The sequence below is a fragment of the Podarcis tiliguerta genome (genome assembly GCF_965153285.1).
Source record: "Podarcis tiliguerta genome assembly, chromosome: 2".
NCBI classification, from domain to species: domain Eukaryota; kingdom Metazoa; phylum Chordata; class Lepidosauria; order Squamata; family Lacertidae; genus Podarcis; species Podarcis tiliguerta.
The window spans coordinates 104,889,964-104,914,652 of NC_139535.1; the positions used below are offsets into that span (position 1 = coordinate 104,889,964).

At 44.1% G+C, this 24,689-nt stretch overlaps 1 long non-coding RNA gene across 1 annotated transcript in view; it reads left to right on the forward strand.

The window, feature by feature from the left end:
• The first annotated feature begins 222 nt into the window (after positions 1-222).
• The window catches only part of LOC310671728, an 84,409-nt gene continuing 59,942 nt past the window's right edge, over positions 223-24,689 (forward strand). Inside the window, exons 1-2 of the long non-coding RNA XR_014508118.1 lie at positions 223-457; positions 23,839-23,978. This is a non-coding gene — a long non-coding RNA (uncharacterized lncRNA). The remainder of the gene's footprint in view (positions 458-23,838; positions 23,979-24,689) is intronic.

Consider the following 24,689-nt stretch of genomic DNA (forward strand, 5'->3'; position numbering starts at 1 on the left):
TATTCTTTTACTTCAAGCTCCTTTTTTTAAAAAAGCACTGGGAAATGTAGACTTAGACCTCTCTGTGTATAGTGTTTTGTACTTTGACTAGCACACTGTTATTCTGAACGCTCCGTTGTCCTGTTCAGTGTTCGCTCGAGTATGCACATACTTTCCAACCATGAAAGTAGATCATCTCTCAAACTTGTTAATTTGAACCCGAGTCACCTTGGTGCCAGACCAGTGTTTTCATTTGCTTGCTTACAAATATGGTATCTGCAGTTGCTAAGCTGCTGAATGAGCATCATCCAGCCATGGGTGGCTGATATACTATGATGTCATAATAAGCCTGGGCAGATAGAGATGCCACAGAGGTGCTGAGTAGTCTAGGTGAGTAGTCTAGGATTAGAGAGAAGAGGGGCTGTATCTCAGAAGATGAAGATCCCAGATTCCCAGATTCATTTTCTGTCATCTTCAGGTAAGGCTAAGAAACACCTCTAAGTTAAGACACCTCACCCACCAACATTTATCCGATGAAAATAGAGATGTCCCCTCCAACAGTTCTCTGATGAAAATAGGCATATCCTATTTCAAAGAGTGAAAATTTGTTGCCATATTTCAAAAAGTGGAAAATCCGGACACAAAAGTTGTTGAGCTTTTTTGGGCAAAACTTCAAAAACACAAACAAGCATGAAGTTTTGAGTTATTCTTCAGGAAAATCTAGACTTCCCAGACATTTCAGTCAGTGATTTCTGCCTGGACACTGTTTCCAACTGCCATATGTCCAGGAAATTCAGGACATATGGCAGCCCTACCATACCCGCCAACAGTTCTCCAATGAAAATACGGACGTCCTAAGGAAAAGCTGGGTGGCTTCTGTAAATCCGGGATCATCCATGGAAAATAGGGACACTTGGAGGGTTTGGACACTGTCATCAGTGTAGACAATACTAAGGAAAGGTCTGGCTCAGTATGAGGCAGCGTCATGGAGGTTCTTGAGAAGGACCTGGGAGATGTAGCACCATGAGTACTCACTGAAATCAGGGCCACACCTGATAGGACTGGATAACTTTTGGACTGCATAGGACTGGATAACTTTTGTGAAGTTATACATTCCCAGTTGAATTATTCTTATCATCATCATCATCATCATCATCATCATCATAATACCCCGCCCATCTGGCTGGGTTTCTGCAGCCACTTTTTGCAGCTCCCAACAGAATATTCAAAACACGATGAAACATCACACATTAAAAACTTCCCTAAACAGGTCTGCCTTCAGATGTTTTCTAAAAGTCAGAGAGTTGTTTATTTCCTTGACATCTGACAGGAGGGCATTCCACAGGGAATGCCACTTCTGAGAAGGCCCTCTGCCTAGTTCCCTGTAGCTTTACTTCACACAGTGAAGGAACTGCCAGAAGGCCCTCAGAGCTGGACTTCAGGGTATGGGCTGAACAATGGCGGTGGAGACGCTCCTTCAGGCTATGCTTAGGGTGGTTAGTAGTTGCATTGAGTGGGAGGAGAAAGATGCTGGAGGTACCTTGGAGGTGGTTTGTATACAAGGGAGGTTGCACAAGAGGAAGAGAGAGGCACGGACATGGGGATGAAGGTGAAAACGGGTGCAAAGTGGAATTGCCGAATAAAAGACTTCAACTTCAACAATGTCCTTGCTCAACCCTCACTTCCACAGAAGCTGGGACTCTAACCCATAAGCAAAGGGCAATGGCGGGGTAAAGTACATTATACGAATGGGAGACAAGTGATGCATATCCTAAATCATCAAAATGACTCTGGTGAATGTGCTTATACCATATGCTGCAACAGAAAGAAACAGATTGGGCATCCAAACACTGCAGATGAGGGGGCAGAAATGGCCGTTATTGTCCCTTAGAAACTCAGTAAAATGAAGGATATCTGCCACTGATATATAAAAAGTAACTCCTGTAATTACATAGCATGATCCTTGAGGTATCAAAAGCTTTATGGCTGTTTAAAAAGAAGGTCCATTCCAGAGATGTATTGCATGCCCTCAGAAATTTCAGACACTATTAATTCCAACCACTGTAGGGAAGGCACTGCAGCGATGTTTAGCTCATAACTCAGAAGTTTTATTTTGACTCTAAAGTTACTGAAAAGTTAAGGATCAAGGTTAACAGACTCAAAATTTAATCTACTCTAAGAACATGGTTGGTGTGGGTTGGGGGAGGGGATGATTGCAAGGAAACAAAAACACCAACTTGGCCCAAAATGAAGTCAATAACTGCACCATCCGGATTCTAAAGACAACATCTGGGGCCCTTAATTTCTATTGTATCTATGCATAGAAGGAATGTGATTGTACTGTTTGCTAAAATTTGATTTTAGTGCTCCAATCCACTCCTGGCAGCAGCCTTTTGATTATTGCTCTTGTGAATGTGTTGCTCTTTTGTAAGCTGCCTGGGGCATTTTGTCGATGTAAAAGCTGAGGTAAACATTCATTCATTTTTATTTTTATTATTAAATTTATAATTCCTCCCAAAGGAGCCCAGGGCAGCAATGAACAAGGGCTAAAATAATAATAAAAATATTTAAAATATGATTTTCAATTTATAAATAATAAAGAGTCAGTCTTTCCCCCATTTTCTTCCATTTTGGCTTTTACAAAAACAAGAATGGGAGGTTTGTTATTATGATTCAGATATGTCCCATAAATTTGTGGGGCTTCTTAGGGTGGCAAATTCTGTAAATCTGAACACATTGCACCCCACCATGGGCCTTGCTCCTAATGCAACCTTGACCATGCAGTATCAAATCAGGGCATTTTTTGCTGCCCTTACATTTTCCTCATATCACTGTCTCTGGCAGCCATTGACAGTGAATAGTTTACTCATGGGTGTTGGTGAGATGGGAGCTAATCCTGTCCCCTTGTGCCTGGGGCTCAGTTTCATGGCATAGGACAACGTTCTTTGACCTGATGCTCTCTGGATGTGATGGACTACAACTCCCATAAGCCATGACCATGGCCCCTGTGTCATGGAATTCTATTCAGTATTGATCTAGAGCAGAACTCCAATGTAAAGTTAGCATTGTAAAAACACGTTGCAGGATTCCCAAAAATAAACCAGAAGCAATTAATATTTCACCCAGCAGAGCTTTACTGCTCCTGAAGGCAAGTGAGCATAATGGTCACAAATCCAATATATTCAGGATTGGCACTGTCCATAAGAAATCCAGTTGCAGCAGACTTAACTTAAACCTACAATAACTTATAATAAGACCAACCCTTAACACTATACCACACCAGAAGGAAGAGAGATAGAAAGAGAAAGTGAAACTGAGGCTGTTCCTGGCCTATTATTATAGTCAGCATGACCTTGAAGATGAGATAACAGAACCAGTTTAAGCCAGCTGTCCTCAGCTTCTCTAAAGGAATAACCCAAACATCATGAACCTTCTGCTTGTTTCTTTCACACAGAGAAGCTTCCAGAACCCTCTTGAATTAATTAGAATAGGAAAGATCTCTACACATCAGATCAATGCTTTCTGCACCAAGAAATGGAAACTGACACCCTGATGACCAGGGCAGATGGGAATTGGAGTCCAAAATATCTGAAGGGTAACTGGTGAGGAAGTCTGGCATAATTTGTGGCATTCGGCTAAGTTTTTCCAAGAGTTGAGCCACTGAAACAAATGAGCATGACTAAGTTTGATCCATTAATCTCACTGGGTCTATCTACTCTGAATAAAATTTACTTGACTACCACTCAGGGGATTCCCCCCTCCAGCCAACTTTCAAATTATGTTGTCCTACAGAGTGTAGTCTCAGCCTTTGGTTGCTTTGGGTTTTATTTTTGGGTCCTGCTAGAATGACCAAAGAGATGGCTAAACCCCGGAAATGGGTGTTTCCTATATGTGAATCAAAAATAACTTTAAAATGGTGCCCAACAGAGGTACAAAACTTCAGTCTTATAATTGGGCAAACATCATGACATGCACCACTGGCATTAGGAGCAGTAAAAATTAATGGCCTAATTCTTCACTGTCTGGATAAAAACAGCAAACAGTCATTTTTTGAGTGGGTAGATATAAGCGAGTGAAATGGAAATAAAGCTGTTAGTTAACAGCAAGAACTGATCTCAGAGTCAATTGGTTTCCTAGTGCTATACGATTCCAAAATAAGCGCTCCCTATAATGAGCTAAAAAGATAAACACCCAGCAATCTGCACAAATGTACAGTATACTCTGAAGATATTAATTTGCCTCAGGACCCAGACAATCACATATAGGTAATTAACATAATGCATTGTTGCAATGGGCTCAGGAAGAAGTGTGAGGCTTTTGAAGAGAGGCCTTCAAACTGGAATCATTTGCAAACTTAAATTTGCATGCAGGAAATAATACCACAAGCAAAATGTTGAAGGCAGATATTCAGGGAGCCTGTTGTCACAATGCAGACACTATATAATGTGCCCAATTAGTTTCAGCTAGTTGTTTTATTGTGAAGCGCATTTTCAGATGGGAATGTTAATCCGGTATTCTGGCAGCCATTGCTAATTCCACGAAAGCCTTTACATCCACGGATAGCATTCTGTTCCTCATTTGGTCTGTTTCCCTTGTAGGCTTTCCCCAATTCTATTCTGTCGTAATTAGAAGACATGTAAAACCCTATCTATAATTGGTTGGGATCTCCCTAAAGAGAAAATAAAATACAGAACTGAAACAAGGAGATCTTGAGAACACATTTCTCCCAAGATGCATAAAAATGGAATATGGATTTGCAGTCATACTAACTTCAAGTTTGTTTATCATATAAAACACCCTGGCAAGGATGAATTAAACCCTGTTCAAGTAACATCATGAATCCTTTCAACCTCAGCTCTAACTGAAAGGCCAGGGCAAAGGCAAAAGCAAAGGCCAGGCCGAAAGGCAAAGGGCCAAGCCAGGGCCAAGGCGAAGGCCTGAACCATGCCAAAGCCAAAGCCAAAGGCCCAGGCCATGGCAAAGGCAAAGGCAAAGGCAAATGCCCAGGCTAGGGCGAAGGCCAGGGTGATGGCAAATGTTAAATGTTCGGGAAAAGTCAGAAGCCCAAGGCAGTATAAGTTTCTCAACTACGTTTATTCAACATTGTCAGTGACAATGGCTCACTCATAGGAAGACAAAACCCGAACTCACAGGACTACAAAATAAAAGCCCTAACATGAACTGACTGTTGACAGTTGACAGTTGACAGTGCATGCGCTTACTTGCCATTAGAACATTCGTCTTCCAACGCTTATACAGTTGGTTAGAATGCGCCTTGTAACATAAAAAGTGTTAAACCCAATACATAACACTCCTCCCCCCAACTTCCTAACAAAAGGAACAAACATAGTCATCAAGGTGTGCTGGCCTTTTCCTCTCCCACTGTGCCCGAGTGGGTGACCCAGGAGGTTCCTCCGGTACCCGTGATCTGAGTGGGGCAGTCAGCGAGGCCGGCTCCGAAGGGGTCACTGCCGATGGAGCCACTGAGGATTCCAGCCTGAAGTCGCCCTGCTGGGGTAACTCAATCACTGGCAACCCATCTGGTTCCCACCCTGGCCTGGGCACAGAATCTCCTGAAATATCCATTTCTCTGTCCTCTGGTTCCAATTGGAGTTCCGTGTTCGGAGGTGTCCTGGCTCTGATCTGGTCGATGTGTCTCTTCCAAACCAGTCCCCCCTCCAAACCTACCTTGTAGGAAGCCAGAGCTATACAGTGAGCAATGATACCTGGGACCCAACCCTGTCTGGGCCCATAGTTTCGGACATACAAGTGTCCCCAGGGGAGAACCCTCTTGGAGCCCCCCGCACCACAGTGGATGGCCGTTGCTCAAGAGCCCAGTCGGGGTGCATACGATCAAGGAGGGTAGTGAGCCTCCTTCCCATAAGTAACTAAGCCGGGCTCTGGCCGGTCACTGTGCTTGGGGTGATGTGTTGGGGCAATAAGAACTCCGCTAGCCGGAGAGTCCAGTCTCCATGCACTATGCGCCTAAGCGCATCTTTGGTAGTATGGACCATGCATCCAGCTTGGCCGTTAGTGGCCGGGTGAAAAGGAGCGGAACGAATGTGGTGGATTCCATTCTTGGTTACAAATTCTTTGAATTCCGCCGAAGTAAAAGCGGTCCCATTATCACTCACCAGTGTGTCTGGCAAGCCGTGTGTCGCGAATAGCTTCCTGAGCGTGTTTATAGTCGCTCTAGCGGACACAGTTAAGGTCGGCACCACCTCGAGCCACTTGGACTGAAAGTCAACCACTATTAGGAAGTGTTGGCCCCGAAAAGGCCCCATGAAATCCACATGCACCCGGGACCATTGGGACTGTGTGGACTCCCAGGACTGTACTGGTGCCTTGGGTGGATCCAGCCGGGAGATCTGGCAGGGCTCACGTTTCACCCAGCCCTCTATCTCCACATCTATGCCTGGTCACCACACATAGCAACAGGCCAATGCCTTCATCCAGACGATCCCGGGTGAGACACGTGCAGCCCTTCTAATACTTTTTTTTCTTCTGGGGGGGGGACTATACCGTGGCTACCCCATAACTGGCATCCTCGGTGAGTAGACAGCTCATCCTTGCAGGCTGTGTAGCATGAAATTTCTGGACCCGGCTTCCCGGGCCACCCCTCCCCACCCAGTCCGAGACGCGGGACAATAGCCTATCCTTCGCGGTTGTGGCGGCATTGTCCTTCACATGCAAGGGCTGGTCCAGTAAGTCTTCCAGCCGCAGGATCTGGTGGACAGGAGCAGGGTTAGGGCCGACAGCGGCTAGTGGCTGAGTGCAGCTGCGTGACCCATGGCTTTCCTGGGTCGGTGCTGTAGCGAGTATTGGTCACCGGCCAGAAAAATGGACCAGTGCAATACTCATGGCGAAAGCATATGGGGTGTCTGGCAGTCGGGCACAGAAAGTCCCAGGAGTGGCTTGTGGTCGGTAACAATAGTGAAAGGCTGACCATAAAGGAAATCATGGATGTGCTACTGACAGTGCTGGGAAGTTCCACCATCACTCTACTAGAAGGTCTGATGGCACCCAGGGACATAGAGGCATGCACTTTCGATGAGCTGACACAGGCTTTGACAAGACACCTTGTGCCTCAGCCAACTAAGAACCACCGCCTCTACGACATTGCACACAGAGAACACAAGAGTCAATGAGTGAATACATCACAGCACTCCAGGTGATTGCGATGTACTGCCGATTCACTGACATCGAGGAACGACTTCTTGAAAGGTTAATCAGTAACGTGCAAGATGATATCACGATGATGGAAGCAATGACTATGGCCATGGTCTTTGAGAAGGATAACACTCATGAGGTGGCCCACAGCCCACATACCGAAAGGAGAACTCACCACATCCAGCGAGACCAGTCGTCTTCTGTAGATTACTACAATGAGGATGTCCACTGAGCTTCGGACCAATCTGACCGACACCACCTCAGTCTTACCTGAAGAAGACAGAAAATAAATCTGGGAATCTGGGATCTTCATCTTCTAAGATACAGCTCCTCTTCTCTCTAATCCTAGACTACTCACCTAAACTACTCAGCACCTCAGTGACATCTCTATCTGCCAAGGCTCATTGTGACATCATAGTATATCAGCCACCCATGGCTGGATGATGCTCATTCAGCAGCTTAGCAACTGCAGATACCATATTTGTAAGCAAGCAAATGAAAACACTGGTCTGGCACCAAGGTGACTCGGGTTCGAATTAATTCCCTGGCAAGTTTGAGCAATGTGTCACTTTTATGGTTGGAAAGTACATGCATACTCGAGCAAACACTGAACAGGACAATGGAGCGTTCAGAATAACAGTGTGCTAGTCAAAGTACAAAACACTATACGCAGACAAGTTTAAGTCTACAGTTCCCAGTGCTTTTTTTAAAAAATGAGTTTGAAGTAAAAGAATAGAAGAATAATCATAATAATCATTGCTGAGAAACAGGATTCTGACTTCATAAATATGAACAATAGAGCAGGCACAGACTTAATAACAAAGGAAAGATGAAGGTCAAGTCACAAAGGATACTTAACATATAAATTTTCTATTATTACTATTAAAAGTCTGCTATTTATCATCATCACGATCATCTCCAATGAGGAATATGTACAGGAAACATTCCCAATGTATTATGTCCAATGAATTTCCTTCATGATCAACATACCGCACAAGTGTCCTGTTTTAACTGGGACATCCCAGAATTACAGGAACCACCCTGGCTCCTGATCCCATCCTGGGATGTCCTGGGATTTCAGCCAACGGGGACCAAAAGAGATGCATCTCTTGCTTCTGCACTCTATTGGCTTTGCACCTTCTCTAGCTGCCCAGAATCTGCTGGTCAGTCTTCTGTTGCCCATTGTCACACCCACACAAGGAGGGCCTCAGTGGTGTACTTCTGGAAGCCAGATGGCAGCAGTTAGCAGATGCGTGGACAGGTGGTGTCAGCAAGCCAGCAGATGGGGGGGGGCAGCAGGATGGTGATAGTGGAGTCCTGATTTGCCCTCCTGAAATGTCGACGGTATGGATCTATCAGCCACCTTATGCTTCTCCAGATTTTTGCAATCAGAACTGAAGCTTCAGTGCTCACCATCATAGAATTGTGTGGCTATAAGGAACCTCTACACTTGCTAGCTGTGAGCCTTGAAGAATTCAAGTGGAATGCAAATATGGGATTGATAAACCCAATCAATTCATTCTAGGTTCACCTGAACTGGAACCAGGATCAGAACAGAAAGTATTGCCTGCATCTTCTGTGGCTACTTGGCCCCTACCCTGGTTAGCCTTGTGAGTTGATGGGATACAGGCCTAAGCAAAACATCTGCACATCAGTGTTGTTCCCTAAGCACCACTACCCAGGAATTGCTCTTTGAAATTCTCTTTCACGCCTTAGGAGCTTAGCACCAGAAAACATACACAAACAGAGCTGACAGAATAAATTCACAGCCCCTTTCCCCTCTTTCTTTTGAGCAACGCTGAACAGAATTTCTCAGACACATTACCTGCTTGACGTGCAGCTTGAGAACAAACAGATCTTAATGTTACCATCTGCAAATTGTATGCAGAGGCCAAGACTGTTCAGCTTCCTTTACCGCTGGATGCCAGGGTGGCAGCAGAAATGTGAGAGATTCTGCCAGTGCTCTTTTGCTCCTTCCTCTTTCTTTATTCCTTCTGAAGTCATGACTTAATTAGTGTCATCAAAAAAAGGAAGAAAGGGAGGCAAAGAAGCAGCAGCGTATTTGTGAATGGGCACAGGAGAGCAGGAACAAATATAAAAAGAAATGATATTTATTGTCAGATGCATGCTATCCATGCATGCCTGTCCCCCCCCCCCCAGCATCCACATGATGTTAGCCTGTATTCCCCCTCCCCACCTTTTAATATGGATTTACCCCTCCCTGTAAGTTAAAAAACACACACACAACCTCTTGCCAATTACCAGTTCCTTGTATCTCAATGATTGCAATACTAAGTCCCCATCTGGAAGCACATTTTCTTTCTTGGAGATTTAAAAGGGAACGTGGAAATTTTTCACACTCTCCAACCTTTTAAATTCAAGAGCAGAACCTAAAAGCAGCACCAATTATTATTACAGACAGGTGCTCTTAGACCACTAATATAAAAGGGGAGAGGGATGTGATTTAACAAAATAGATGGATAATATTGAGGTCCTTGCCTACATTATCCCAATAATCTTTACATTAGCCCTGCAGAGTGATACAGAGTTATTATCCCTAGAGTGCAGAACAAAAGCTGAGTTTGTGATGGAGGCAAAAGGCCTGTCCAGTCTTTATTCCCTCCCCTCTTTTTTGCAGGTGTATACTACAACATGTCATTGACACAATAAAAGTGCATTAGCGGTGGATCAATAACAGAGCATTCACATATCATCCCGATTTATTAGGCGTTCTGAAATTCTTCCCCAATGTCACTCTGCATTGCTGCAACCTAAAGAGGTACTTTTAAACGAATGTGCAACAAAAGCAAGACACCTCCATCCCAGCAACCTCACCCATCTCTGGACCTTAAATTGAGGCTCATACAACAAAATATAATATTTAGATTTAGAATATACTGTACCCATTATGTTTGTTTAGAAAGGGGTTATCCTTATTGCATATTCCCTTGTAATCTTGATGATATAAGGATATTATTAACCCAGTAATCGTTTTTTTTAAAATAATAATTTTTATTTGATTTTATAAGCATAAAGTCATAATAATACCAAGTACATATCCATATTTAGGGATTTCTCTGAATCTCCAGACTTCACACCATCCCCTCCAAGGGTCTTATTGTTAATGTTTTCAACTGCATATTATTTCATGAGCCATATTTTGTATCTCTCCATATTGTCCATAGTGATTGTTACATCACAAGTGTTATTAAAATCCTGCTAATGTTTTCATCTGAAGAAGAATGAATAAAACTTTATTTGCATAGCCAACAGGCCATAGCATCAAAGGACAAACACCAACAGAAGTACATTACAAATATAATTAAAATCTTGTGACCTATTAAAACCCTAGGTAAATTAATAATCTCAGTACTTAAAACTTGGCAGTAATAAAATAATAGTAATAAAATAATAGTAATAAAACATAATGATAATAATCATAAAAACCCAGGCGAGGAATCCGGGTGACCACGCTGATATCATTCAGATACCAGCTCTCAATCTCATTGCTCTCTCGATAAAATTGGCAACCTTCTCTGTTGTCAAGCTGTTCTGATCGGCTAGAAGTGAGCACAATTTGGCTTCGCAAGAGCGGCCGGGGATGGCCGATAGGAGCGGCGTGATGGTCTCGTCCCTGAGATCTTTATATAGGGAGCAAGACAAGAGAACGTGTGACGCCGTCTCTACGTAGCCAGCTCCACAGGGGCAGAGCCGGTTCTCAAATGGGATTTTTTGATATCTACCTTCGAGAACAGCTGACGGTAACATATTTAGTCTGGCCAGTGTAAAGGCCCGCCTAAGTTTTGGAATGGTTAAGGTAGACAAATAAGGTGCCCGAAAATCAAAATGGGAGGGGGGCAGATAAGCGTACCAGGCACTAAATTTCTTAATATAGGCCAGATTATTCTGCTGCTCAATATCCTTCAAGCGCTGTTCGATAATGGTTTTTGCCTTGGGGAGACCCACTTTCAGGAGATGCTGTGCTTGTAGGCCACATGTAAGTAGTTTTTGATGCACTGCTTTGGACCACCGACTTCTATGAGCGTCTCGTGCTACTAGAGGTAATAGTCCGGATGGGTTTAAATTTAAACGAAGCCAATAGTTGAATGTTCTTATCCAGGTCCGGGTCTCGACGGAGAGGAGGCCGGTCTCCAGCCGTAGGGCCGCATTTGGTACGCATGATGGAACGGCTAGAATCTGTCTTAGGAATTTAGACTGGACCGTTTCGAGTGTGCGGCAATGATTTCCTGTCCAGATTTGGGCCCCGTAGAGTAGTTGTGCCAAGGGTTTTGCTTGAAAGACATCCAAAGCTGCTGGGATATATCTGCCCCCCTTCGTAAAGTAAAAGCGAGACAGTATTTTAACGCTCTGAGATGCTTTTTCCCTAGCATATTTATGGTGGGCCTCCCAGGCCCCTGTTGACTGGAAAACTACTCCGAGGTATTTGAAAATTTTGACCTGTTCTATTGGCTGATTGTCCATCTCCCATCTGTGATGTCTGTGTCTCCTAGCGAAGACCATGACTTTAGTTTTTTGGTGATTAACTACCAATTGATCTCTCCTGCAGTAAGCTGAGAATTCTCTTAGTAGCCTTTTGAGGCCTACTTTAGTTCGTGATAAGAGAACCGCATCGTCCGCATAGAGGAGCACTGAAATTGATTTTTCGGCCAGTTTGGGGGCATGGAACTCTGGGGATGTTAGGTGTTTGACCATGTCATTGATATATAAGTTAAATAAGGCTGGGGCTAGAATGCAACCCTGCTTGACTCCTTTGGTGGCTGGTACAGGGCCAATTAGTTGCCCATTTACTGAGGCTCTTACATATAACTTGGAGTCTTTATATAGGCTTTTTATCAGGAATAGTAATCTTTTGTCAATGTTGGTAGCATTGAGTTTCGCCCAGAGTTTGATTCGTGAAATCGAGTCAAAGGCCGCCTTTAGGTCAATAAATGCTGCGTATAGAATCCCACGTGTTTTGTTGACATATTTGTCAATGAGATGTGCTAGTACGAAGCAATGGTCTATTGTTGTTCTGCCCTGTCTGAAGCCGGCTTGCTCCTCTGCCAGAACTGCCTCAGTTTCCATCCAGTCGATTAGTTTAATGTGGAGGTGTTTGGCGTACAATTTGCTGGGAATGGGGAGGAGGCTGATGGGTCTGTAGCTCGCTGGATCTGCCATAGGACCCTTTTTATAGATTGGGATGATTACTGCCTCTGTCCAGCAACCAGGGATTATGCCTGTTGAATCAATGTATGTAAATATTGACGCCATTATGGGAGCCCACCAACTGGTATTGTTCTTCAGGAGCTCTGCTGGAATGTAGTCTATGCCCGGGGCTTTGTTGTTTTTCAGTTGGGCAATTAGTTTCCCCACCTCCTCTATGGAGACAGGAGGCCAATATGGTAAATTCTCAGAGTAGGCACTTGGATCGTTGTGCTGAGCTTTGTCATCATAGAAGAGGGTTTGGAAATATTTCATCCACTCCTGGGGTTCTACAGTGCATGTGGGACCAATCTGTTCTTGGCCCAGGATCCCCCTAATGGTACGCCAGAAGGAGGTTGAGTCTTTGTCATTCGAGGCCTTCACTAGTCTACACCAGGCCATTCTCTCGGCTTTTTGTTTTTTTACCTTTAATAGCTGTTTGTAATTTCGTCTTAAGTAGATGTAGGCCGTAAATAGCGAGGGTGCTCCGGTGTTTCTGTAATTCCGATAGGTTGATCTCAGACGTTTCCTTGCTTGTCTACACTCCGAATCAAACCAACTCTCTTGATCCTTTGCCCGCTTTGTAACAGAGTTAAGTATCTCAGTTGTTAGGAAGGTCTTTAGTCTTGCTAATAGCTCGTTGAACGAGTCCATGGCCTTTGCCCCGGTATTGGCTAATACAATGGCTGAGTAGATGGTCTTCACGTCTTCCGAATGGAGGAGGTGAGTTAACTCTGTATTAAGCATGGGGGACCATTTAATGCTTCTGGGGGCCAATGATCCCAGGTTAACGATGGGGGTGTAGTAAAGGTTAGCCGTGGGTTTGTTAAACGATGGGCCATTGAGCGCTAAAGTTAGTGGGAGGTGGTCGCTTTCGGTGTTATGTCCCACTTGAAACGTCGATACAGAATTATAGGCGAATCTTGATATCAGAATATAGTCTATCACACTTCCTCCCATCTTTGAAAGATGGGTATACTCCCCTGGGTGGTCCTCTTCCCTACTACCGTTTAATATCATCAGCTCCCTTCTTTTTGCGACCTGGGCTAGGCATAGCCCCGAGAAATTACATTTATTATCTTTGGAAAGTCGTGAGACGCATTCTTCGGTTGGGCTTTCAGGGTCCTGCATCTGATTATATTGGCTGTAAAGGTTGTCATCATCAGTTCCCATACGGGCGTTGAAATCCCCCCCGATTATGATCGGTGTAGAAGGGTAGGAAGTTTCTATGGACTCTAAGAATGCCTCTAACTCTGCCCAGTTAGCTTTCACTATAGATTTTTTTTTGGCAGGGGGGCAGGTAGACATTGACCACTACCAGTGCCTCTCTCTTGATTTTGAGTAGGACTGCTGTGGCTAGTGAATTGCAGTTTGGGAGGGCTTTTAAGGAATGTTCAAGCTCTGTGGAGATGAGACTAGCTAAACCTCCACTAGGCCTACCTCCCCTCACAGATGGAGTAGCAAGTAGGGAGTGGCAAGAATACCCATTGAACAAAATGGGGTCGCTGTACCAGGTCTCCTGCAGGAGGATGATATCAAATCGCTTAAGAAACATCGCAAATTGTTGATTGTTTTCATCTGTTTATAGTGGTCTACTAAATAAATTATCCCCCCCCCCCCTATTCTTTCTTGAACTTTGTGCCTTCTTGGTTCCTGAGTTTTCCAGTCAGTTTTGCCATCTCGGCATAGTCCAACAGCTGAGTTTGCCAGTCCTCTCTGCTAGGGACTTTGTCTTCTTTGGTTGGCAGTGAAAACAGAAGGCTTTTTATCCTAGGCTTGGAAATTAGGCCTCGATGCCTTAAGCTGCGGAAAATCTTTTTTCAAGAAAATCCCTAACCCGCGGGGTCAGAATTTCACAAAAAATCTGACGTTATGCAATTCACTCAAAAATGGTGCCACACTGTTGCAAATGCTCCCCTGAAAGTTTGGCGGTGAAAACAGAAGGGTTTTTATCATAGGTCAAACAATCAGGCCTGACGCCTTAACCTGCAGAAAAACTTTTTTTTTGAAAAAATCCCTAAGTCACAATTGCAGAAAAAACCTGACATTCTCCGATTCACTCAAAAATCAGTTGGAACCGGTCTAGACTAGTTGGAACCGGTCCATACAGTCTGAACCAATCCAAGCTGATTGGAACCTCTCCACGCCAGTTTGAACTGGTCTAAGCAGATTGGAACTGGTCTAGACTAGTTGGAACTGGTCCAGACCGGTTTGAAATGGTTGAACCCAGATTCCTTCAGTTGAAGCTGGTTTGAATCGGTCCAAGCTTGTTTGAACCGATCTAGACCGGATGGAACCGGTTGAACCCGGATTCCTCCGGTCGAAGCCGGTTTGAACCGGTCCAAGCTGGTTGGAACCGGTCTAAACTGGTTGGAACCGGTCCAGACGGGTTGGAACTGGTTCAAACCGGTTGGAACCGGTTAAATCCAGTTAGAACCAGTTCAGAACGGTTGGAACCGGTTGAATCCAGTTAGAACCGGTTCAGACCGGTTGGAACAGGTTGAAGCCAGTTAGAACCGGTTCAGACCGGTTGGAACCGGTTTAGGCCAGTTGGAACCGGTTGAATCTAGTTTGAAACGGTCTAGACCAGTTGGAACCAGTCCAAGCTGGTTGAAACCAGTTTGGACCAGTTGGAACCGGTTGAATCCAGTTAGAACCAGTTCAAACCGGTTGGAACCAGTTGAATCCAGTTAGAACCGGTTCAGACCGCTTGGAACCGGTTGAAGCCAGTTACAACCGGTTCAGACCGCTTGGAACCGGTTGAAGCCAGTTAGAACCGGTTCAGACCGGTTGGAACCGGTTTAGGCCAGTTGGAACCGGTTGAATCTAGTTTGAAACGGTCTAGACCAGTTGGAACCAGTGCAAGCTGGTTGAAACAAGTTCAGACCAGTTGGAACCGGTTGAAGCCAGTTAGAACCGGTTCAGACCGGTTGGTACCGATTGAATCCAGTTAGAACCAGTTCAAACCGGTTGGAACCGGTTGAAGCCAGTTAGAACCGGATCACACTGGTAGGAACCGGTTTAGGCTGGTTGGAACCGGTTGAATCTAGTTTGAACCGGTGTAGACAGGTTGGAACCAGTTGAAGCCAGTTAGAACCGGATCACACCGGTAGGAATCGGTTTAGGCTGGTTGGAACCGGTTGAATCTAGTTTGAACCGGTCTAGACCGGTTGGAACCGGTTGAAGCCAGTTAGAACCAGTTCAGACCGGTTGGAACCGGTTGAATCCAGTTAGAACCAGTTCTGACCGGTTAGAACCGGTTGAATCCAGTTAGAACCGGTTCAGACTGGTTGGAACCGGTTGAATCCAGTTAGAACCGGTTCAGACCGGTTGGAACTGGTTGAAGCCAGTTACAACCGGTTCTGACCGCTTGGAACCAGTTGAAGCCAGTTAGAACCGGTTCGGACCGGTTGGAACCAGTTTAGGCCAGTTGGAACCGGTTGAATCTAGTTTGAACCGGTCTAGAGCAGTTGGAACCAGTCCAAGCTGGTTGAAACCAGTTCAGACCAGTCGGAACCGGTTGAAGCCAGTTAGAACCGGTTCAGACCGGTTGGTACCGATTGAATCCAGTTAAAACCAGTTCAAACCGGTTGGAACCGGTTGAAGCCAGTTAGAACCGGATCACACCGGTAGGAACCGGTTTGGGCTGGTTGGAACCGGTTGAATCTAGTTTGAACCGGTGTAGACCGCTTGGAACCAAGCTGATTGAAACCTGTTCAGACCAGTTGGAACCGGTTAAATCCAGTTAGAACTGGTTCAGACCGGTTGGAACCGGTTGAAGCCAGTTAGAACCAGTTCAGACCGGTTGGAACCGGTTGAATCCAGTTAGAACCAGTTCAAACCGGTTGGAACTGGTTGAAGCCAGTTAGAACCGGTTCAGACCGGTTTGAACTAGTTGAAGCCGATTTAAAGTGGTCAAAACTCTTTGGAACCAGTCTAGACTCCTTGGAACTGGTTAAAACTGGTTGGAACCTGTTCAGACTGGTTGGAACTGGTTGAAGCCAGATAGAACAAGTTCAGACCGGTTGGAACCAGTTCAGACCGGTTGGAACCAAGCTGATTGAAACCGGTTCAGACCAGTTGGAACGGGTTAAATCCAGTTAGAACCGGTTCAGACCGGTTGGAACCGGTTGAATCCAGTTGGAACCAGTTCAGACCGGTTGGAACCGGTTGAATCCAGTTAGAACTGATTCAGACCGGTTGGAACCGGTTGAAGCCAGTTAGAACCGGTTCAGACCGGTTGGAACCGGTTTAGGCCAGTTGGAACCGGTTGAATCTAGTTTGAACCGGTCTAGAGCAGTTGGAACCAATCCAAGCTGGTTGAAACCAGTTCAGACCAGTTGGAACCGGTTGAAGCCAGTTAGAACCGGTTCAGACCGGTTGGAACCGATTGAATCCAGTTAGAACCAGTCCAAACCGGTTGGAACTGATTGAAACCGGTTCAGACCGGTTTTAACCGGTTGAAGCCAGTTAGAACTGGATCAGACCAGTTGGAACCGGTTGAATCCAGTTAGAACCGGATCAGACTGGTTGGAACCAGTTGAATCCAGGTTGAACAGGTTCAGACCGGTTGGAACCGGTTGAAGCCAGTTAGAACCGGTTCAGACCAGTTGGAACTGTTGAATCCAGTTAGAACCAGTTTAAACCGGTTGGAACTGGTTGCAGCCAGTTAGAACCGGTTCAGACCAGTTGGAACTGGTTCAGACCGGTTGGAACCAGTTGAAGCCGTTTTAAAGTGGTCCAAGATGTTTGGAACCAGTCTAGACTGTTTGGAACTGGTTAAAACCGGTTGGAACCTGTTGAGACTGGTTGGAATCGGTTGAAGCCAGTTAGAACTGGTTCAGACCGGTTGGAACCGGTGCACGCTGGTTGAAACGGGTTTAGGCCGGTTGGAACTGGTTGAATCTAGTTTGAACCGGTCTAAACTGGTTGGAACCAGTCCAAGCTGGTTGAAACCGGTTCAGGCCGGTTGGAACTGGTTGAATCCAGTTTGAACTGGTTTAGACCAGTTGGAAGCGGTCCAAGCTGGATGAAACCGGTTCAGACCGACCCAAGAAGGCTGGAACCAGTGTAGACCGGTTGGAACTGTTTCAGATTGGTTGGAACCGGTTCAGTCCGGTTGGAACCGGTTGAAGCCGGTTTAAAGTGGTCCAAGCTGTTTGGAACCGGTCTAGACTGGTTGGAACTGGTTCAAACCGGTTGGAACCGGTTCAGACCCGTTGGAACCGGTTGAAGCAGATTTGAATTAGTCCAAGCTGGTTGGAACCGGTCTAGACCGGTTGGAACTGGTTCAGACCGGTTGGAAGCAGTCAAAGCTGGTTGGAACCGGTCCAGACTGGTTTGAACTGGTTGTAGCCAGTTTGAACCGGTCCAAGCTGGTCCAAGACCGGTTGGAACTGGTTCAGACCGGTTGGAACCGGTTCAGACCATCTCTGGGCTAGTAGCATCTGTGCAGCTATTGTGGCATACATAAAAAGTCTTTTCTGCTCTTTTGGGACGTTGGTACCTACAATTCCTAATAAGAAAGCTCTTGATGTGTGTGTGTTTGTGTGCGTGTGTGTTACCCAGTAATCTTACTGTTGCCCCATCTTAATCTAGGGGAAGGCTGTAGCTCACTTATAGAACATTTCCTTCCATGCAGATGGTCCCAGTTTCAATCCTTGGAGAGCCTCAGAGTGGTCTGATTCAGTACAAAACTTCCTGTTTAGGGAAGTTTTTAATGTTTAATGCTATATTTTATTTTTAATATTTGACTGAAAGCCTCCCACATTACATTACATTACATTACATTACATTACTTGAGGTAATGTAGTCTTCGGGTTGTGAACGCGACAAATCTGGAAGTGGGTTTGCCACTTGCGCGTGACCAGAAGCACTCTACACACCTCACGCATGTGCAGAAGTGCTCTGTGGCACCGTGCATGTGCGCAGAAGCGGTCTTCCGGTTATGAAATCTTCGGGCTATGGCCGGGCACTGGAACGGATCCTGTTCGTAACCGGAGGTACCACTGTACTGGGAGTAAATCACAGTCTCTTGGGAGTTGGACGTGCCTCCACCAAGAGGTGGTGTCAATAGCCATCCTTTGTTACCCCCTAGGCTTTGGGGAATTATTTTCCTTTCAGAAGGTGTGGCTATTAGTTAGAAGGCAGAGGGCCTTGTCGGTAGTAGTGCCTGCTCTGTGGAATGCCCTCCCCTCAGATGTCAAGGAAAGAAACAACTATCTGACTTTTAGAAGACATCTGAAGGCAGCCCTGTTTAGGGAAGTCTTTGATGTTTGATGTTTTATCGTGTTTTAAATATTCTGCTGGGAGCCACCCAGATTGGCTGGGAAAACCCAACCGGATGGGCGGGGTATAAATATTATTATTATTATTATTATTATTATTATTATTATTATTAATGTTCTACTCGCCACCTTAGATTCAATTCCATGTCCAGTTTCTTCATTACAGCCTTGCAAAATCCCAGTAACCTTTCAGATTTCCTTGTCAAACTTTTCTTTACAACAAAGCTTGCAGAAGATTTGAGAAGAATGTGGAAACTGTCCATGCTGGGATCATTTCTTATGAAGCTGAGCACCAGTGTCTCGTTCTTTCCTCGAATTCCTGTCTGTTTCTCATACCCACCTTTTTGTCTTTGTTTCCTGTAAGCAAAATACTTTACAGGCAGCATGTTCACCCTATGGCAAAGCAGCAGTATGTCATGCGATGCTCTTCTGGCAGTGCTTTTCATCCGTTTTCTTGTTTCTGACAAATATGGTTTTAATCTGCTAGGGAGTTTCTCGATTGTTAGCTGCTGAGAATGCGTCTGACGGCAGGGATTCTCAAGCGGTGGTCTAGCAGGCATCCCCCTTCTGGGACTGTTAAGGTGGGGTTTCCTCATTTCCAGGCTTCAGAGAAACATGCTGAAAGGTGGATTGTGATAGAGCTGCGGAAACATACACCTGGTCTGATTTGTAACATTGCTACTTTTTCCCTAGGTTTCATTTCGATGTACAGTGGTGCCTCGCAAGACGAAATTAATTCGTTCCGCGAGTCTCTTCGTCTAGCGGTTTTTTCGTCTTGCGAAGCAACCCTATTAGCGGATTAGCCGATTAGCGCTATTAGCGGTTTAGTGGCTATTAGCGGCTATTAAAGGCTTAAGGGATTAGCGGATTAGCTGCTAAAAGGCTATTAGCAGCTTAGCAGGCTTAGTGGATCAGCTGATAAGCGGCTTAGCAATCAGCTGTTAAGCGGCTTAGCGATCAGCTGTTAAGCGGCTTTGCGGCTTGGGAAAAAGGGGGGGGGGACCCCGCAGGAACTCGCAAGACATTTTCGTCTTGCGAAGCAAGCCCATAGCAAATTCGTTTTGCGAAGCACCTCCAAAACGGAAACCCCTTTCGTCTAGCGGGTTTTCCGTCTTGCGAGGCATTCGTCTTGCGGGGCACCACTGTATTCTAATAAGTCAATTATTGTCCTTGTATTGTTCTTGATTTGCCTTCCCAGCATAATCTCTGCTTATTATTCTAATTAGGAAATTTTTGCAATCCATTTGCTAGTATTCTGGCAAAGATTTTATAATGTGAATTTAGTAATGAAATTGGTCTATAATTTTTTGTATTTTTCAGATCTGCGCCTTGTTTTGGGATTAATGTTATTAATGCATCCTTCCATGAAGCTGAAATTTTTCCATCTTCTGTTATATTGTTCATATTTTTTTTTTTCAAGATTGGAAGTATAACTACTTCTAATTTTTTTTGTAATAATTTATAGTAATTCCATCTGGACCTGGTGATTTGCCATTTTTCATATTTCTTATTACTTGAGCAATTTCTTCTATTTCTATGTTAGAATCTAAATGTCTATATTCTTCTATAATTGGCGGTAATTTATTTTAATTCTTTTATTTTAATTCAATCTTTATTCTCTTTTTTATATAACCTCATATAATAATTTATAAAGATTTCTTTCATTTTTCTGGGATCTACTATTTCTTCTTCTTGATCTCTTATTTTATTCATAATTTTATCTGTTTGTTTTTTCTTTATCAACCAAGCTAAAATCCTGGTCTGATTTGTGGCCACAATCTCTGAACAACAGTAATAATAATTAGCAATGAGAAGTGAATAAAATTGTTCACCATGCAGCTAGGCTGTTGTATTGCTTGCTGGCTGGTGGCTAGGGGGGACTTTACCTTGGAAGAGCTGGGTAAGTCCACTGCATGGATTTTAGAGCAGGGGTACCACTTGCTACTTAAAAAGGACACACACACATATATATAATATAAGGCTTTCACCCTTTATAGCAGGGGTGGGGAACATTTTTTAACCCAAGGGGCACATCCCCTCTTCAGTGTGCATTTCTTAGTACAGAAAGTATTGATCTGATGTGTAGAGATCTTTCCTGTTCTAATTAATTCAAGAGGGTTCTGGAAGCTACTCTGTGTGAAAGAGACAAACAGAAGGTTCTTGATGTTTGGGTTATTCTTTCAGAGAAGCTGAGTACAACTGGCTTAAACCACTCCCATCGTTCTACCCAGACACTGAGGTCCTGCGCCGAGGGCCTTCTGTCGGTTCCCTCACTGTGAGAAGCCAAGTTACAGGGAACCAGGCAGAGGGCCTTCTCGGTAGTGGTGCCCACCCTGTGGAATGCCCTCCCACCAGATGTCAAAGAGAACAACAACTACCAGACTTTTAGAAGACATCTGAAGGCAGCCCTGTTTAGGGAAGCTTTTAATGTTTGATGCATTACTGTATTTTAATATTTTGTTGGAAGCCACCCAGAGTGGCTGGGGAAGCCCAGCCAGATGGGTGGGGTAGTAATAATAATAATAATAATAATAATATATATATATATATATATATATATATATATATATATATATATATTTCTCTTTTCTTTCTGTCAAGGTCATGCTGACTATAATAAGAGGCCAGAAGGAGCCTGGGTTTCACTTTCTCTTTCTATCTCTCTTCCTTCTGGTGTGGTGTTCTGTATACAGTGTTAAGGTTTCGTCTTATTATAAGTTATTGTAGGTTTAAGTTAAGTCTGCTGCAACTGGATTTCTTATGGACAGTGCCAATCCTGAATGTGTTGGATCTGTGACCACTATGCTCATTTACCTTCAGTAGCGGTGAAGCTCTGCTGGATGAAATATGAATTGCCTCTGGTCTATTTTTTGGAAATCCTGCAAGATGTTTAAGTTTTTATTCTGCTAACTATACGTCGGAGTTCTGCTCTGGAACAATATTGAGTAGAATTCAAAGGGTCTAGGTTGGCAGGAGTTGGGACAGTAATGGGAGCTCACCCCATCGCGGGGATTTGAACTGCCAACCTTCCAATCGGCAAGCCCAAGAGACTCAGTTAAACCACAGCGCAACCCACGTGGGATAAGAGCAATTATTACATTTGTGACAAATTTTGCTGTTGTTGTTGTTTAGTCGTTCAGTCGTGTCCGACTCTTCGTGACCCCATGGACCAGAGCACGCCAGGCACTTCTGTCTTCCACTGCCACCCGCAGTTTGGTCAGATTCATGTTTGTAGCTTCGAGAACACTGTCTAACCATCTTGTCCTCTGTCGCCCCCTTCTCCTTGTGCCCTCCATCTTTCCCAACATCAGGGTCTTTTCCAGTGAGTCTTCTCTTCTCATGAGGTGGCCAAAGTATTGGAGCCTCAGCTTCACAATCTGTCCTTCCAGTGAGCACTCAGGGCTGATTTCCTTAAGAATGGATGCGTTTGATCTTCTTGCAGTCCATGGGACTTTCAAGAGTCTCCTCCAGCACCATAATTCAAAAGCATCAATTCTTCGGCAATCAGCCTTCTTTATGGTCCAGCTCTCACTTCCATACATCACTACTGGGAAAACCATAGCTTTTACTATACGGACCTTTGTTGGCAAGGTGATGTCTCTACTTTTTAAAATGCTGTCTAGGTTTGCCATCGCCTTTCTCCCAAGGAGCAGTCGTCTCTTAATTTCGTGGCTGCTGTCACCATCTGCAGTGATCATGGAGCCCAAGAAAGTAAAATCTCTCACTGCCTCCATTTCCTCCCCTTCTATTTGCCAGGAGGTGATGGGACCAGTGGCCATGATCTTCGTTTTTTTGATGTTGAGCTTCAGACCATATTTTGCGCTCTCCTCTTTCACCCTCAATAAAAGGTTTTTTAATTCCTCCTCACTTTCTGCCATCAAGGTTGTGTCATCTGCATATCTGAGGTTGTTGATATTTCTTCCAGCAATCTTAATTCCGGCTAGGGATTCATCCAGCCCAGCCTTTCGCATGATGAATTCTGCATATAAGTTAAATAAGCAGGGAGACAAAATACAGCCTTGTCGTACTCCTTTCCCAATTTTGAACCAATCAGTTGTTCCATATCCAGTTCTAACTGTTGCTTCTTGTCCCACATAAAGATTTCTCAGGAGACAGATGAGGTGATCAGGCACTCCCATTTCTTTAAGAACTTGCCATAGTTTGCTGTGATCGACACAGTCAAAGGCTTTTGCATAGTCAATGAAGCAGAAGTAGATGTCTTTCTGGAACTCTCTAGCTTTCTCCATAATCCAGCGCATGTTTGCAATTTGGTCTCTGGTTCCCCTGCCTCTTCTAAATCCAGCTTGCACTTCTGGGAGTTCTTGGTCCACATACTGCTTGAGCCTTCCTTGTAGAATTTTAAGCAGAACCTTGCTAGCGTGTGAAATGAGTGCAATTGTGCGGTAGTTGGAGCATTCTTTAGCACTGCCCTTCTTTGGGATTGGGATGTAGACTGACCTTCTCCAATCTTCTGGCCACTGCTGAGACAAATTTTGCTACTGCATTACAATCCTGAACTCTGCTATAAAATCATTTGTTTCCAATAACGTGCAGCAGGAGATAGTTTTTTTTTCAAAGGTGGGGGAACCAAGAACAGGAGGGAAACCCTAATCAGAAGTAGCACAAAATCCTGATTAAGCTTTTTTAAATAACAAAGTTTATGTTAACCCCAGCAGAGCAAAAGAAAGTCCCAATGGAGTAAATACAAAATCATTAGTCTGAACCACTTTTAATTTCTGCTTGGGATTTTCTGGCAGAGTGGTGTGGTTAATTAAACTGATTTCACATTTTTATCTCCTGTTACTAATAAAAGGCTTTCAGGAGGAGAAGTGCTACTGTGTTCCTGACCTGTTACCTTTAAAAGAGAAAAACCTACTAAAGAGGAACATTTTATGCTGACCACACTTGACTTAACAAAAAGCCTCCTCAACACGTTTCACAGTAAATTCCACATTTTCACATAGATTCCTGCCATGTGGAATGTCTTTAAAATCATATTTACATTTGATCAAGGGACAGCTAGTGAAATATATACTACTTACACTTAAGAATGCGGAAAATGGCCAAAAGAGTCAAATGATCTTAAATGCCTGGACATCTACCATTCACTGGGAGCAATGAGAACTCATACTAGATAATAGTCTCAAATTTTGTCTGTCTCTGTTTATCTTCATGCATTTTTTTGCTGTGTTCCCTCTAGAAATCTGATTTCCCAGAGGAACTTTTGATTACACATGACTTTGCTGCCATGGATGGAGACCTAGCAAAACGAATCCATTGTGCAATATTTTAGAACCAAAGAGGGGTGGAAATCACTATGCAGATACCTCTGATTGACAGGCGAGGATTAGCTTAAAGGGTCCCCCATAAAAGCACATTCCCATTAAAGCTGCACATGTTATCTTTTTTTGTGAAAGATAGAAAATAATCTGTTTTTGAACACTTTTTTTTTTTTTTTTTGCTTCATTGACTTTAATTAAGCTTCATCCAGGTTAAGGAGTATCACAAACTCCTTAAACAACAGCCAGATAATGATTTGCTTGGCAGGCCTCCTATTCATGTTCCATTCCTCTGTCCACTGTTGAAATTAGACACCTTTGAGTGACATACCTAATACGATTAGGCCAACTTAATGGAAAAGAATCAATTTGTTTAACCATACCCCACCCCACCCCCATTTTTGGTTACAGAAGTTCTGTATAAAATTTAGCTGCCCTATCAAGGAAGGTGCAAATGTGTATGTCGAGGTAATTTATGCTTTGGCAAGAATATAATTTAGTGAAGTGTGCTGACCATTTACAAAAATAACTGGTTTGTGCCCCCAAAGATCACACCCTCTCAGATTTCTTTTCATTTTTCCCCTTTTCCCCCTTATTTTATTTTATTTTATTTTATTATTTTTACAAAGTAATAATCAAAGATAAATAAGAATAAAAATGTGCACCCCACCACCGAGACCATTCCATTATAACTATCCAACCTCCCAAAATTTCAACAACTCTTGTGATGGTTTCACCTCTTTTGTTTTAAATTCTACAAACACCTTCCATA